We start from the raw sequence: 16373 nt of genomic DNA, 5'->3' as shown, positions 1-16373 counted from the left end.
ACAAATACTTTCAGAAACGACTTCCTGACATTTAAATCTGTACTCGATGACAACAAATTTTTCTTCCTCAGAAATGCTTTCCTTGCCATTGCCAGTCTACATTTTATATCCTCTCTATTTCGACCATCATCAGTTATTTTGCTCCCCAAATATCAAAACTCCTTTTCTACTTTAAGTGTCTCATTTCCTAATCTAATTCCCTCAACATCACCCGACTTAATTCGACTACATTCCATTATCCTCGTTTTGTTTTTGTTGATGTTCATCTTATACCCTCCTTTCAAGACACTGTCCATTCCGTTCAACTGCTCTTCCAACTCCTTTGCTGTCTCTGACAAAATTACAATGTCATCGGCGAACCTCAAAGTTTTTATTTCTTCTCCATGGATTTTAATACCTACTCCGAACATTCATTTTGTTTCCTTTACTGCTTGCTCAATATACAGATAGAATAGCATCGGGGAGAGGCTACAACCCTGTCACACTCTCTTCCCAACCACTGCTTCCCTTTCATGTCCCTCGACTCTTATAACTGCCATCTGGTTTCTGTACAAATTGTAAATAGCCTTTCGCCCCCTGTTTTTTACCCCTGCCACCTTCAGAGTTTGGAAGAGTATTCCAATCAACATTGTCAAAAGCTATCTCTAAGTCTACAAATGCTAGAAACATAAGTTTGCCTTTCTTAATCTTTCTTCTAAGATAAGTCGTAGGGTCAGTATTGCCGCACGTGTTCCAACATTCCTACAGAATCCAAACTGATGTTCAGATGGTTCAAATGGCTCTGAGCACTATGGGACTTAACTTCTGAGGTAATCAGTCCCCTAGAACTTAGAACTACTTAAACCTAACTAACCTAAGGACATCATACATATCCACGCCCGAGGCACGATTCGAACTTGCGACCATAGCGGTCGCGTGGTTCCAGACTGTAGCGCCTAGAAACCGCTCGGACACTCCGGCCGGCCAAACTGATGTTCCTCGAGGTCGGCTTCTACCAGTTTTTCCATTCCTCTGTAAACAATTCGCGTTAATATTTTGCAGCTGTGACTTATTAAACTGATAGTTCGGTAATTTTCACATCTGTCGACACCTGCTTTCTTTGGGATTGGAATTATTATATTGTTCTTGAAGTCTCAGGGAATTTCGCCTGTCTCATACATCTTCCTCACCACATGGTAGAGTTTTGTCAAGACTGGCTCTCCCAAGGCTGTCAGTAGTTCTAATTGAATGTTGTCTATTCCCGAGACCTTGTTTCGACTCAGGTCTTTCAGTACTGTGTCAAAATCTTCACGCAGTATCCTATCTCCCATTTCATCTTCATTTACATCCTCTTCCATTCCCATAATTTTGCCCTCAAGTACATCGCCCTTGTACAGACCCTCCATGTATTCCTTCCACCTTTCTGCTTTCCCTTCTTTGCTTAGAACTGGGTTTCCATCTGAGCTCTTGATATTCATACAAGTGGTTCTCTTTTCTCCAAAGGTCTCTTTAATTTTCCTGTAGGCAGTATCTGTCTTACCCCGACCGAGATAAGCCTCTACATCCTTACATTTGTCCTCTGGCCATTCCTGCTTAGCCATTTTGCACTTCCTGTCGATCTCATTTTTAAGACATTTATATTCCTTTTTGCCTGCTTCATTTACTGCATTCTTGTATTTTATCTTTTCATCAACTAAATTCATTACCTCTTCTGTTACCTTAGGATTTCTACTAGCCCTCGTCTCTTTACCTACTTGACCTCAGCTGCCTTCATTATTTCATCTCTCAAAGATACCCATTCTTCTTCTATTGTATTTCTTCCCCCCCCCCTTCCTGCCAATTGCTCCCTTATGCTCTCCCTGAAGCTTTCTACAACCTCTGTTTCTTGCAGTTTATCCAGGTCCCATCTCCTTAAATTCCCACCCTTTTGTAGTTTCTTCGGATTTACTCTACAGTTCATAACCAATAGATTGTGGTCATAGCCAACATCTGCCCCTGGAAACGTCTTACAATTTAAAACCTGGTTCCTAAATCTCTGTCTTACAATTACATAATCTGTCTGAAACCTTCTAGTATCTCCAGGGTTCTTCCATGTATACAACCTTCTTTCATGATTCTTGAACCAAGTGTTACCTATGATTAAGTTATGCTCTGTGCAAAATTCTTAGCCCCAATCCATATTCACCTAGTATTCCTTCTCTCCCTTCTCCTACAATCAGTCACCCATGACTATTAAATTTTCATCTCCCTTCACTATCTGAATAATTTCTTTTATCTCATCATACATTTCATCAAATTTCTTCTTCATCTGCAGAGCTAGTTGGCATGTAAACTTGTAATACTGTAGTAGGTGTGGGCTTCGTGTCTATCTTGGCCACAATAATGCTTTCACAATGCTGTTTGTAGTAGCTTACCCGCACTCATATTTTTTTATTCATTATTAAACCTACTCCTGCATTACCCCTAGTTGATTTTGTATTTATAGCCCTGTATTCACCTGACCAAAAGTCTTGTTCCTACTGCCACCGAACTTCACTAATTCCCACTATATCTAACTTTAACCTGTCCATTTCCCTTTTTAAATTTTCTAACCTACCTGCCCGATTAAGTATCAGCTGAGAAATATTCCGATCCGTAGAACGCCAGTTTTGTTTCTCCTTATAAGGACTTCCTCCTGAATAGTCCCCGCCCGGAGATCGGAATGGGGGACTATTTTACCTCCGGAATATTTTACCCAAAAGGACGCCATCATCAGTTAACCATACAGTAAAGCTGCATGCCCTCGGGAAAAAGTAGGGCTGTAGTTAGTTTCTCATTGTTTTCAGCCGTTCGCAGTACCAGCACAGCAAGGCCGTTTTGGTTAGTGTTACAAGGCCAGATCAGTCAGTCATCTAGAGTGCTGCCCCTGCAACTAGTGAAAAGACTGCTGGCCCTCTTCAGGAACCACATGTTTGTCTCGCCTCTCAACAGATACCCCTCCGTTGTGGTTGCACCTACGGTACGGCTATCTGTATCGTTGAGGCACGGAAGCCTCCCCTCCAACGGTAAGGTCCATGGCTCATGGTGGGGGGGGGGGGGGGGGGTTGGGATATACGCACATTCATTATGCACTGCACATCTGCAATGTAGTGTGTATCAAACGCTTAAGGCTGAATATGTTACAAAATACGATATTTCTCAGCTGATACTTTGTAAACACATGCTGTAATATTTACTAACTGTTGTAGGGGAAGGTTGCTCAAGTTGTACCCCTTAAAGGAGAATTACTGTATTTGCGAGAGTAATTTAAATAATAAATGTGTTTCCTGTACACTTTATCTTTATTTTTTAATCTATCAGGCAACTTCCACAAAAATACAAAATTATCTTCTCAAAATAAATTTTACCAACTTTCCATCTTACGCTTCGTTACGATTAAGGCGCTTGGTTTCCTAACGCATACCTGCTATAGCCTACGTCATAGGTAAGAACAGGCAAGTGCAAAGTGCAGATTAACGTTACTTCCGTAGTTACACGTAACGAAATTATGTGTAGGAAACAAAGTATAAATTCTTAACAAATCAAATTTCTTAAATTGGTATATAAAAAATCAGTTAGTTTGAACAGAGATATCTCACATATAATTCTTAATTTTACTTTCCACGCCAGAGCATAGGTTATGTATCCAAACTTTATATTTCATACAGTGAAACATATCTTCTCGATCTCCCTCACAAGGTTGACATAACCAGTTCACACAGTCGTCTATGTTTTATTTTTGTTAAAATTTTCATTCGTCTGTCTCCTTGTTATGGGTTTGTGCACAGATTTCGTCGTTTTACTGGACTTTTCTTTGGCTTCTATTTCCTTACTGTAAGTACTTGATGTTGACCCCATTGTTGATTTAGGTCGTTTCGTAATTTTTTTGATAGCTTTTGTTGTACACGACACAGGATATAAGGTGTCCAAGTAAGACTTAATCTGTTGACCTTTAATTTCGTCAACTGTTGCAATGTTGTTTTTCTGGTCCACGTTGTTGAGACACTGCAGAAGGACCAGACTGATCGTTGAGTGGTGTTGCAACGTTAGGCAAACGTCCAGCTTTTCGCGTTGTTGCTTCAGTTCCACGAGACAATTCTTGGTCTGTTTGATCAACGGCATGTATGGTAGAAGTTACAAGCTCCTCACTTTGAAGACATTTCTGTCGTATGGTTACAAGCTTGTTGCCTTAAAACCGTTTAGTCTATGGCCATACAAACAGATCTAGGATATGCATTTCCCAGAAGTTCTGCAATGTTACCTTGTTTTATGAGACTGTCAGGATATGAATGTGGAAATGAAGATGGCACTTCTTCCTACCCGTTTTCAGTGTTTTAAAGAAAGTTCTGTATAGTGCCTACAGACGAGGAGTCTTGTGGGCATGAAATGATAGCATGATTATACCATAATTACAAGCAATATGAATGCTGTTGAAATTTCGACAGAACGCTTTCCGGGAAGAGAGAGATACTATATTGCTTCCACCCACATATATCTCGCGAAACTACCGCGAAGACAAATCTCGAGAAATAAGAGCTAATTGAGTGGCTTATATGCAATCATTCTTTCTACGCGAGTGGGTTAGGGAGGGGGGAACTGTTAGTGGTACCAGAAGTACCCTCCGCGACACACTGTTAGGTGATTTGTGTTGTGTGATGTAGATGTACTGAACTGTAGGACTATAACTAACAGAAGAAACGATACTTTAGAGAGTTTTGGCTATACATCCTATTCAGTGAATTTATTGGAGTGGATCGAAGTTCTGAACAGCCAAAAAATTTTCACTTCTCACACTCAACGCAGCGTATTCTTTGTAAAAAATTTAGAATCGTCACCCATTTTATGGCTTAGTAGTCAATATGTTTACCATTTAAAATTTCACGCATGTAAGGTGAGACGTTGAATGTCTGCTTCTGAACAATATGACTGTTTCCTCTTTCGTGCAGAATGTGATTGCTGAAGAGACAGGAAAGCTACACAGAGATCCGGCAGAGCAGGACAACAGCGAGAAGGTGCTGGACGCGGAGTTCAGGTGGTCGACCATCTGGCAGTACTACGGGGCTGCCGGGGGCGTGGGCCCGCTGCTCTCCGTGGTCGCCTTGCTGCTCATAGCGCAGGTCATCACCAGCGGCTCCGATTACGTCGTAACCTACTGGTAAGGGAGCACCTGCGGCGTCAAGCAAAGCAGTAGTTGTGACTGAAGTTTTAAGCAGAATATTACAACTCAGGCATCAAGTAATAAAATGTAAATATCGTTCGACTGGGGCCTCCCGTCGGGTAGACCTTTCGCCGGGTGCAAGTCTTTCGATTTGACGCCACTTTGGCGACTTGCACGTCGAGGGGGATGAAATGATGGTGACCAGAATAACACACCACCCGGTCTCTGAGCGGATGAAATCTCCGACCCAGCCAGGAATCGAACCCGGACCCTTAGGATTGACAGTCTGTCGCGCTGACCACTCAGCTACTAGGGGCGACAAGCGACAACCAAAATATTGTAACAGCAAATGAAATTTTCTATACTCTGCTCTACACTATGAATAATTCATCAGTGAACATAGGTATTGTTACTTAACTGGTAAAGCGTGATTCGTGGAACAAGTCAGCAATTAAAAAGTCTTTGCCATATACTATATAGCCTTAATGTATGTTAACCTCCTTAAATTGGTGGGTCTACCTCAAATGTGAGCTGAAGATCATTTTTATCTTACAGAATCTGTCTTAACTGAAGAACCAGTGTTCATGTCTGGAGAGTTTGGTGGCCAGTGGAAGTGTTTAAACTCGGAAAAATGTTCCTGGAGCCACTCTGTAGCAATTCTGGAATTGCCCAAGTTCGTCGGAAAGCACAAGGTACATGCATGGATGCAGGTGATCAGACAGGGTGCTTACGTACGTGTCACCTGTCAGGGTCGTATCTAGACGTATCAGGTGTCTCATATCACTCCCACTGCACACTCCCACACCACCACAGAGCCTCCCCTAGCTTGAACAGTCCCCTGCTTACATACAGGGTCCATGGATTCACGAGGTTATCTCCGTATCCATACACGTCCATCCGCTCGATACAATTTGAAACGAGACTCGTCCGACCAGCCCGACCGGCAGCATGTTTCCAGTCATCAACAGTCCAATGTAGGTGTTAACGGCCCCGGGCGAGGCGTAAAGCTATGTTACGCAGTCATCAAAGGTAAGCGATTGGGCCTTCGGTTCCGAAAGCCCATATCGATTACGTTTCATTGAATGGGTCGCACGCTGACACTTATTGATGGCCCAGCATTGAAATCTTCAGCAGTTTTCGGAAGGGTTGCACTTCTGTCACGTTGAACTATTCTCTTCAGTCCTTGTTGCTCCCGTTCTTGCAGGATCTTTTTCCTGCCGCAGTGACGTCGGAGGTCTGATGTTTTACCGGATTCCTGATATTAACGGTACACTCGTGAAATGGTCGTACGGCAAAATCCCCTCCATCGCTACCTCGGATATGCTGTGTGCCATCGCTCGTGCGCCGACTATAACACCACATTCACACTCACTTAAATCTTGATAATCTGCCATTGCAGCAACAGCAACCGAACAACTGAGGCAGACACTTATTGTCTTATATAGGCATTGCCGCCCGCTGCGCCATATTCTGCCTCTGCACATATGTCTGTATTTGAATACGCATGCCTATACCAATTTCTTTGGCGATTCAGTCTAGTATCACTGCACAGTATGTCTCTTTGTTTTTCCAAAAATGTTTACCAACATTTCTAATGGCACATATGAGCCTCCTGAAATGGGTATTCTGCAAATAGCTCTTTCTCACATTTGATAAATGTTGCTGGTGTATTACACTGAGATTACAAAATGTTATTGGCATTATTCACAGCTATTACATGGGAAGTCAGTCCGTGCGCTATAGCTCCAAAAGCTGAGTCTGTAAATTACAGATTCCATTCCCGCCATACACTCGCATTTCACTCGCTCGCTGTTTGATCCATACCTATTTTAAACCAACCTGGTAATGTTCTAGTACAACATTTCCACTAATATGTCTTGATAATTTCATGTAAAAGCTACGGTGTCTTTTAGTATTCGTATGACTTTCCCACGGAACAGCTTTCGTACATTTGTCAGTCACTCACAACTGGGAACGAAGTTCGTTCGAGCACATGTCTAGAATAGTCTCTGACTGTTAACAGAATGTCTATACTACTCATGTGAACGAGTGAAAAGGTTGAAACGCTGTTTTGTATGTTTGTTTTTAACGCACAATTTCTTGCATCATCATTTTCGGTTACGTCATTATGGAGTCGAAAAAGCGTAATCGGTATTTTTACCCCAGGGGTGTCTTTAACTTGGTAACGGAATTGCCAGTTTCCAGTAGACGCCCATAGTGGTCTCACAGGATCTGGCGGAGACGATGGTGCACGCCTTCCGAGCCACATCTCCGTCATCTCCGGTCTATGTGCGCCCTCCTCCATGACGAGGCAGGACGGTCAGCAAGTGCCACATGCCCCCACTTGCACTCTTTGCTATGGGCCGCAGACGCCACCTAGTTGCGGCTCCAAGTCCATCGTTCGTGCTTAGTACACAGATCCTCATTGAAATCGATAGATGGACTTCTTGTTGCATTATTTATAATAAGTCTTCGTACACTTGGATATATACAAGTTAAGTAAATCTTCTCTTTACTGTGTTTACTTGTTCACTAATCATTTCTGCTCCTCTGCAGGTTTCTTACGACAAAAGTTGCTGTACCACTCGGTGGCTCACCTTCCCTCTCTGTTGTGTACGAATTTGTACATATATCATTGCCCATTCTTTTGGTTACAAAATCCTATTTTTCAGTATAATCTACGTTCAATGCGACGGCCTTACGCCGCCTTACTGGGAGGGCCTGCATGCCTCATGGCACCACTCTACTGGTCGGCGTTGGACCCAGCGCCTTGCTGCATCAGTAACATCTCCATCATCCATGTACTGCTTCCCGCAGAGTACATCTTTCATTAGACCAAACACATGGAAGCTACAAGGTGCGGTATCCGGCCTGTAGGGTAGACGAGGAAGAACTGCCCAGTGAAGTTTTGTGAGCTGCTCTCGGGTGCGCAGACTAGTGAGACGCCATGCGTTGTCATGGAGAGGGAGAAGGCTGTTTGCTTTTTTGAGGAGACGAACACGCTGAAGTCGTTTCTTCACATTCCTGAGGGTAGTGGAATACACTTCAGAGTTGATCGTAGCCCGTAACAAATGACATCAAACACAATAACCCCTTCAGAGTCCCAGAATGCCACCGCTTTGAGATAACTGGCCGAGGGTGCTGCTTTGAAATTTTTCTTTGGGGGGGGGGGGGGGAGGTGGTATAGCGCCACTCCAAGAATTGTCGTTTTGCTTCCGGTTGGAAGCGATGAAGCAATGTTTCATGGCGTGTGACGATGTTTGACAAGAAAGCGGCGACAGACCCATTGGGCACACACTTTTTGAGTACACCAACTAGTGGACGAGTGGTCACCACTACCTACAGAGACATCCAGTTGTGCTGCGAGGTATTTCATTCTGATCCGTCGATCACATCGAATGCGAGTGTCCGCAAGTTTCAAAACTGCAGGAGTCACAACTGTGTGCGGTCGGCCAGCCCTGGGGCGATCGAACAGGTTTGCGTGATCTTGTTTCGATGTTGATTGACCCCTCGCCCAAGTACTCGCAGTAAACGGCTCTGAGCACTATGGGACTTAACATCTGAGGTCATCAGTCCCCTAGAACTTAGAACTACTTAAACCTAACTAACCTAAGGACATCACACACGTCCATGCCGGAGGCAGGATTCGAATCTGCGACCGTAGCGGTCGCGCGGTTCCAGACTGAAGCGCCTAGGACCGCTCGGCCACACCGGCCGGCCGGATTTGCAGTACTTTTGTTCAGTATCAGCTCTCTGCAGACATACTGCAAGCGCCGATGAATATTTGCAATGCTCTGATCTCCCGCCAAGAGAAACTCAGTGACAGCTCTCCACTTCAGACGCACCTCCGTTATAGAGGCAATTTTGAAGGTTATGTATACCGACGTCACCCTTTCAAAACTTCATGAGACCATAGGATCTGAAAAGGGAATATTTCACGTTTCCCAAAACCCACAACAACCTAAACTGTCCGAGGAAAAAGTTTGTTGCGTTACTTACTGAAGGCCCCTCGTTCTGTTAGCCATGTATGGCAGTCATACATTGCCGACATGAAGCACACAGGCTAGAAACGTGTTCAAGCATGCAGCTGTTCCCGCAAATCACACTGTAGTTAACCCATTAGATTGCCATGTCCCTAGTATTCATTTTGGATGGTAGTAAATTTCAATGTTTTTCAGTGACAAATGATCATTACCTGCAGCAAAACAGTCTCTTATCGTGTAGTCTATTACCCTTTGCTCATTTATTATTGTATATTAACGAATCCACACAATGGACAAAACAGCACAGAAGTATATGATGGCAATAAAGCGATATAACACCACTGTTTCCTTCCCTTGTACAGACTTTCAGGATTCCATGGTTATCTTGAAAAGACTTGGAGGCTTGCCAATCCCCAGTCGCGCATCCTAAACTACACTATATCTGTTCTATACGTTATCCTCCTCCTGTAAAATGTCTCAGCGCTGCTAGAGTCTTCGCAAGTCCGTAAGTTATTATTTTTATACTAAATAGTAGAAAATGTTCAAATGTGTGTGAAATCTTATGGGACTTAACTACTAAGGTCATCAGTCCCTAAGCTTACACACAACTTAACCTAAAGTATACTAAGGACAAACACACACACCCATGCCCGAGGGAGGACTCGAACCTCCGCCAGGACGAGCCGTACAGTCCATGAGTGCAGCGCCTTACACCGCACTTACTAAATATTACACACTACTTATATAACACTATAAAATTACGTGCTGGTAATATTTAATATAAAGTAATATATATTGCTGGAAAGAGTCGAGCAAGGATTTCTGTTTTCGAAGCCCTGTGTAGCTGTGTTCAATGATGAACATAATTCTGGGTTTGTTATGTTGTTGTTGTTGTTGTTGTTGTTGTTGTGGTCTTCAGTCCTGAGACTGGTTTGATGCAGCTCTCCATGCTACTCTATCCTGTGCAAGCTGCTTCATCTCCCAGTACCTACTGCAACCTACATCCTTCTGAATCTGCTTAGTGATTCATCTCTTGGTCTCCCTCTGCGATTTTTACCCTCCACGCTGCCCTCCAATACTAAATTGGTGATCCCTTGATGCCTCAGAACATGTCCTACCAACCGATCCCTTCTTCTGGTCAAGCTGTGCCACAAAGTTCTCTTCTCACCAATCCTATTCAATACTTCCTCATTAGTTATGTGATCTACCCATCTAATCTTCAGCATTCTTCTGTAGCACCACATTTCGAAAGCTTCTATTCTCTTCTTGTCCAAACTATTTATCGTCCATGTTTCACTTCCATACATGGCTACACTCCATACAAATACTTTCAGAAACGACTTCCTGACATTTAAATCTGTACTCGATGACAACAAATTTTTCTTCCTCAGAAATGCTTTCCTTGCCATTGCCAGTCTACATTTTATATCCTCTCTATTTCGACCATCATCAGTTATTTTGCTCCCCAAATATCAAAACTCCTTTTCTACTTTAAGTGTCTCATTTCCTAATCTAATTCCCTCAACATCACCCGACTTAATTCGACTACATTCCATTATCCTCGTTTTGTTTTTGTTGATGTTCATCTTATACCCTCCTTTCAAGACACTGTCCATTCCGTTCAACTGCTCTTCCAACTCCTTTGCTGTCTCTGACAGAATTACAATGTCATCGGCGAACCTTAAACTTTTTATTTCTTCTCCATGGATTTTAATACCTACTCCGAATTTTTCTTTTCTTTCCTTTACTGTTTGCTCAATATACAGATTCAATAACATCGGGGAGAGGCTGCAACCCTGTCTTACTCCCTTCCCAACAACTGCTTCCCTTTCATGTCCCTCGACTCTTATAACTGCCATCTGGTTTCTGTACAAATTGTAAATAGCCTTTCGCTCCCTGTATTTTACCCCTGCACCTTTAGAATTTAAAAGAGAGTATTCCAGTCAACATTGTCAAAAGCTTTCTCTAAGTCTACAAATGCTGGAAACGTAGGTTTGCCTTTCCTTAATCTTTGTTCTAAGATAAGTCGTAAGGTCAGTATTGCCTCACGTGTTCCAGTATTTCTACGGAATCCAAACTGATCTTCCCCGAGGTCAGCTTCTACCAGTTTTTCCATTCTTCTGCAAAGAATTCGTGTTAGTATCTTGCAGCTGTGGCTTATTAAACTGATTGTTCGGTAATTTTCACATCTGTCAACACCTGCTTTCTTTGGGATTGGGATTATTATATTCTTCTTGAAGTCTGAGGGTATTTCGGCTATCTCATACATCTTGCTCACCAGATGGTAGATTTTTGTCAGTAGTGGCTCTCCCAAGGCCGTCAGTAGTTCCAATGGAATGTTGTCTACTCCGGGGCCCTTGTTTCGACTCAGGTCTTTCAGTGCTCTGTCAAACTCTTCACGCAGCATCGTATCTCCCATTTCATCTTCATCTACATCCTCTTCCATTTCCATAATATTGTCCTCAAGTACATCGCCGTTGTATAGACCCTCTATATACTCCTTCCATCTTTCTGCTTTTCCTTCTTTGCTTAGAATTGGGTTTCCATCTGAGCTCTTGATGTTCTCTTATTTCCAAAGGTCTCTTTAATTTTCCTGTAGGCAGTATCTATCTTACCCCTAGTGAGATAAGCCTCTACATCTTTACACTTGTCCTCTAGCCATCCCTGCTTAGCCATTTGCACTTCCTGTCGATCTCATTTTTGAGACGTTTGTATTCCTTTTTGCCTGCTTCATTTACTGAATTTTTATATTTTCTCCTTTCATCAATTAAATTCAATATTTCTTCTGTTACCCAAGGATTTCTACTAGCCCTCGTCTTTTTACCTACTTGTTCCTCTGCTGCCTTCACTACTTCATCCCTCAAAGCTACCCATTCTTCTTCTACTGTAATTCTTTCCCCCATTCCTGTCAATTGTTCCCTTATGCTCTCCCTGAAACTCTGTACAACTTCTGGTTCTTTCAGTTTATCCAGGTCCCATCTTCTTATCTTCAGTTTTAATCTACAGGCCATAACCAATAGATTGTGGTCAGAGTCCACATCTGCCCCTGGAAATGTCTTACAATTTAAAACCTGGTTCCTAAATCTCTGTCTTACCATTATATAATCTATCTGATACCTTTTAGTACCTCCAGTGTTCTTCCACGTATACAACCTTCTTTCATGATTCTTAAACCAAGTGTTAGCTATGATTAAGTCGTGCTCTGTGCAAATTTCTACCAGGCGGCTTCTTCTTTCATTTCTTAGCCCCAATCCATATTCACCTACTACGTTTCCTTCTCTCCCTTTTCCTACTACCGAATTCCAGTCACCCATGACTATTAAATTTTCGTCACCCTTCACTATCTGAATAATTTCTTTTATTTCATCATACATTTCTTCAATTTCTTCGTCATCTGCAGAGCTAGTTGGCATATAAACTTGTACTGCTGTAGTAGGTGTGGGATTCGTATCTATCTTGGCCACAATAATGCGTTGACTATGCTTTTTGTAGTAGCTTACCCGTATTCCTATTTTCCTATTCATTATTAAACCTACTCCTGCATTACCCCTATTTGATTTTGTGTTTATAACCCTGTAGTCACCTGACCAGAAGTCTTGTTCCTCCTGCCACCGATCTTCACTAATTCCCACTATATCGAACTTTAACCTATCCATTTCCCTTATTAAATTTTCTAACCTACCTGCCCGATTAAGTGATCTGACATTCCACTCTCCGATCCGTAGAACGTCAGTTTTCTTTCTCCTGATAACGACATCCTCTTGAGTAGTCCCCTCCCGGAGATCGGAATGGGGGACTATTTTACCTCCGGAATATTTTATCCAAGAGGACGCCATCATCATTTATCCATACAGTAAAGCTGCATGCCCTCGGAAAAAATTACGGCCGTAGTTTCCCCTTGCTTTCAGCCGTTCACAGTACCAGCACAGCAAGGCCGTTTTGATTATTGTTACAAGGCCAGATCAGTCAATCATGCAGACTGTTGCCCTTGCAACTACTGAAAAGGCTGCAGCCCCTCTTGAGTAACCACACGTTTGTCTGGCCTCTCAACAGATACCCCTCCGTTGTGGTTGCACCTACGGTACGGCCGAAGTGGCCGTGCCGTTAAAGGCGCTGCAGTCTGGAACCGCAAGAGCGCTACGGTCGCAGGTTCGAATCCTGCCTCGCGCATGGATGTTTGTGATGTCCTTAGGTTAGTTAGGTTTAACTAGTTCTAAGTTCTAGGGGACTAATGACCTCAGCAGTTGAGTCCCATAGTGCTCAGAGCCATTTGAACCTACGGTACGGCTATCTGTATCGCTGAGGCGCGCAAGCCTCCCCACCAACGGCAAGGTCCATGGTTCGTGGGGGGAGGGGGTTTGTTATAATGTTATAGAAATCTTGGAAGGAACTTTCTCCCAAATATCTGCCGTAAGAGAACAAACTAATCCTACGTCTTCGGAAGGTCAAAACTGTCAACTGTCACATACTTCTGAGTTTCGTTTCCCTATTGTAAAGAAGTGTTGTGACTAGCGACGAGGGTCACTGATGAGATATATCATACCCTGACTTGGATTAAGATGTTTCAGTTCCTGGTGAATCGTCCGGGTGTATAGCGGTGGCCTACGAAACATTTTGTTCCTTCTTGGTTGCTGGTGTATCTTCCCACATTTAACAGGCCGGTTGTGAAAGCGTTTATTGTCTCTTCAATTTGTTTCAGTTTTAATGTTTCACCGATATCAGCAAATATACCATGCACTCTTCTACATTTTGTATGGTCGTCCCCTCAAACTGCTGCTCGTTCGCCTTGCAGAGTTTTAGAACCTCTTTGCCCATTATTCTGGGACGTGTAATTTTATAAAACCTGTTTATGTCTTCTCGCTGTGGCAAACAAATACCAAGAACACAAAAACGATTCCAGCCGATGTAATGCTGAATCATCTCAGAGTCTAAAGAGTACACTTCGTTGCGCTCGAGTAAGTATGGCGATGCAGCCTTTCAGTCGTAGCTTATGTGGCCATACGGACTCTCCAGCGCTGATTACTGCAGTGAAGATAGGGTAATGATACACAAGAACAACGTCGAGCATTATTTTGCTAACGATAAACCATGTGCATAATTTTGACTGCTTTCTGCGAAACTGTGGCTATATGCGTCGAAACTTTCTTTGTCGTGGCTGCATACGGTATTTCTTGTAGTTGAAATGCTGTGCAACCTAAGAATAAGATTACCTTCTACAGGGAGACTACCCTTAAACAGAAGATGGTACTTTTTATGTAGCAGTTTTTAATTTGTTGCCCCCATACACTGCTCTATTCATGATAGTGCATTATTAGCTCTCTCCGTTAGCTTAGCTCCGGAGTCACCAGACGCCACGATGAAGAAGTCCCCTGCGTAGGCAACTATTTCATCAGCCGCATACGATCCATCTAACATTTCCGAAAAGGATACTGTCGTTAGTTTCCAGACGAGAGGACATCTTTTGGTGATTTTCTTCATCACCTGTCAAAAGCGTGAATAACCCACCTTTTGCAGCGCGGACGTGAAGGAAAAGAGTGAGTGATGGTCTGGGAGGTACCGGCAGGGATGTGGAGCCGCACCGACTCCAATGCTTTGGCCAGCTGCGCCAGGTTTCACAGCTGAGGATCGATGGCGTGAACAGCCCGATCACGAGGCTCCGCAGATTCTCGACTGGATTTAAATCTGCGGAGAGGGAGTTTTGAGGGCGGGAAAGTACGGTAAACTCATCGTAGTGCTCTTCGAACCACGTACGCACACTGAGAGCTATGTGACATTTTACATTTTCCAAAAGTAGATTTTAGAGAGATGATAAGTGTCACTTCAGAGTGAACTGAATGTGGCGGGTTGTGTAGACCTGCAATACTTTTAATTTTTGTGAATGCCATCCAGATGTTGGTTGGCAAAAATTAATACACGTGTCTAAAGTGAATTTTTCTGTGGCTATCTTTTGTACATTGGTTACGAAATAAACACTGTACGAAACGTTTTGACTTATCAGTAATTACATGGCATATGTTCAAAAAATCTAATAGAAAAAGTGAGCTCTGGGGCCTTAAAGGTAGAACTGACTGAACCCATTAAAATTCATGACATCACATTGATTAAAGCCACTGGTTGGATGACTAAAGGGGGCTCTGATTTTTTCATTGACCGTAAGAGTAGCTAACCTCACAGTCACAGGCTTCATGTGCCGCTGTGAGCAATGACCGTTTGTGAGGTACTCGACTCGAAATGTCCACAGAATGAAACATTTGCCCTAAACTGGTTGATATTGACCTGAATTTACTAGCAGCAGCAGTTCCTGTCGTGTCTGAAACCGACTGACCATGACGGGGCATATACCTGTCACTTCCGACCATTTTGCAACTGCTGCTCCTCTCCGTGCTACGATGTTGTCAGTGATACGGCAGTCCTCGGGTAGGTACTTCGAAGTTCACGGTGATACTCCAACAAATCAGCCAACTTCATTCACAGCGTGGTCATGAACGCGTCCAAACGTAATAGCCCTTTCCCACCATCTATTACACTGTCCCACATTTCTGCAGCGATTCCATACAACCGTCTGGGACACACACATCGGTGCACCGCTATGACCTGCGTCAGCGGTGGGGAGTCACAGTGCCACTTGTCACCAGTTCTGCTCCATCTACATTGCTCCAAAGGAACCAGTGTTCTCTTTTAATGGAAAGACTAGCATTTTATGCAGTGAGTTTAGAATAGGTCAGGTCTGTTAGTTTATCTATTTGATGTTCCAAATAGTTGTAAGAATGTCTATTTCTTATCAGGTACTGGTGACTCATACCTACACTGATGTTCGCAGGTCTAGTACGGAGGTAGTGAGGACGTCCCTGGAGAAGCGGGTGGAAGCCGGCGGCGGCCGCAACCAGACGCTGTCTGAAGAACTGGCGTCGCTGCCGCCGAGCGAGTTCTTCCTGGAGCTGTATGGCGGCCTCGTTCTGGGCTGCATCCTGCTCAACCAGATCCGGTCCGTGGCGTTTTTCATCCTGTCCATGCGAGCATCTCGCAGCTTGCACAACACCATGTTCAACTCCGTACTGAGAGCAGCTATGCGCTTCTTCGACACGAATCCCTCTGGCAGAATACTCAATAGGTTTTCTAAGGACATCGGATCCATCGATGAACTGTTACCACAGTTCGTTATCGTGATGATACAGGTTTGTATTCAACTCTCTCAACATAAGTTTCCACTGTTAATGAAATAGTGTCACCAATAC

General features: G+C 43.4%; 1 pseudogene; it reads left to right on the top strand.

The window, feature by feature from the left end:
* Positions 1-16373, top strand: part of LOC126456356 (ATP-binding cassette sub-family C member 4-like) — a 212906-nt pseudogene that overhangs the window by 129389 nt on the left and 67144 nt on the right.

This window comes from Schistocerca serialis, chromosome 2, assembly GCF_023864345.2.
Source record: "Schistocerca serialis cubense isolate TAMUIC-IGC-003099 chromosome 2, iqSchSeri2.2, whole genome shotgun sequence".
Classification (NCBI taxonomy): domain Eukaryota; kingdom Metazoa; phylum Arthropoda; class Insecta; order Orthoptera; family Acrididae; genus Schistocerca; species Schistocerca serialis.
Note: the sequence above shows the minus strand (reverse complement) of the source record. Positions and strands in the feature narration are given on the sequence as shown.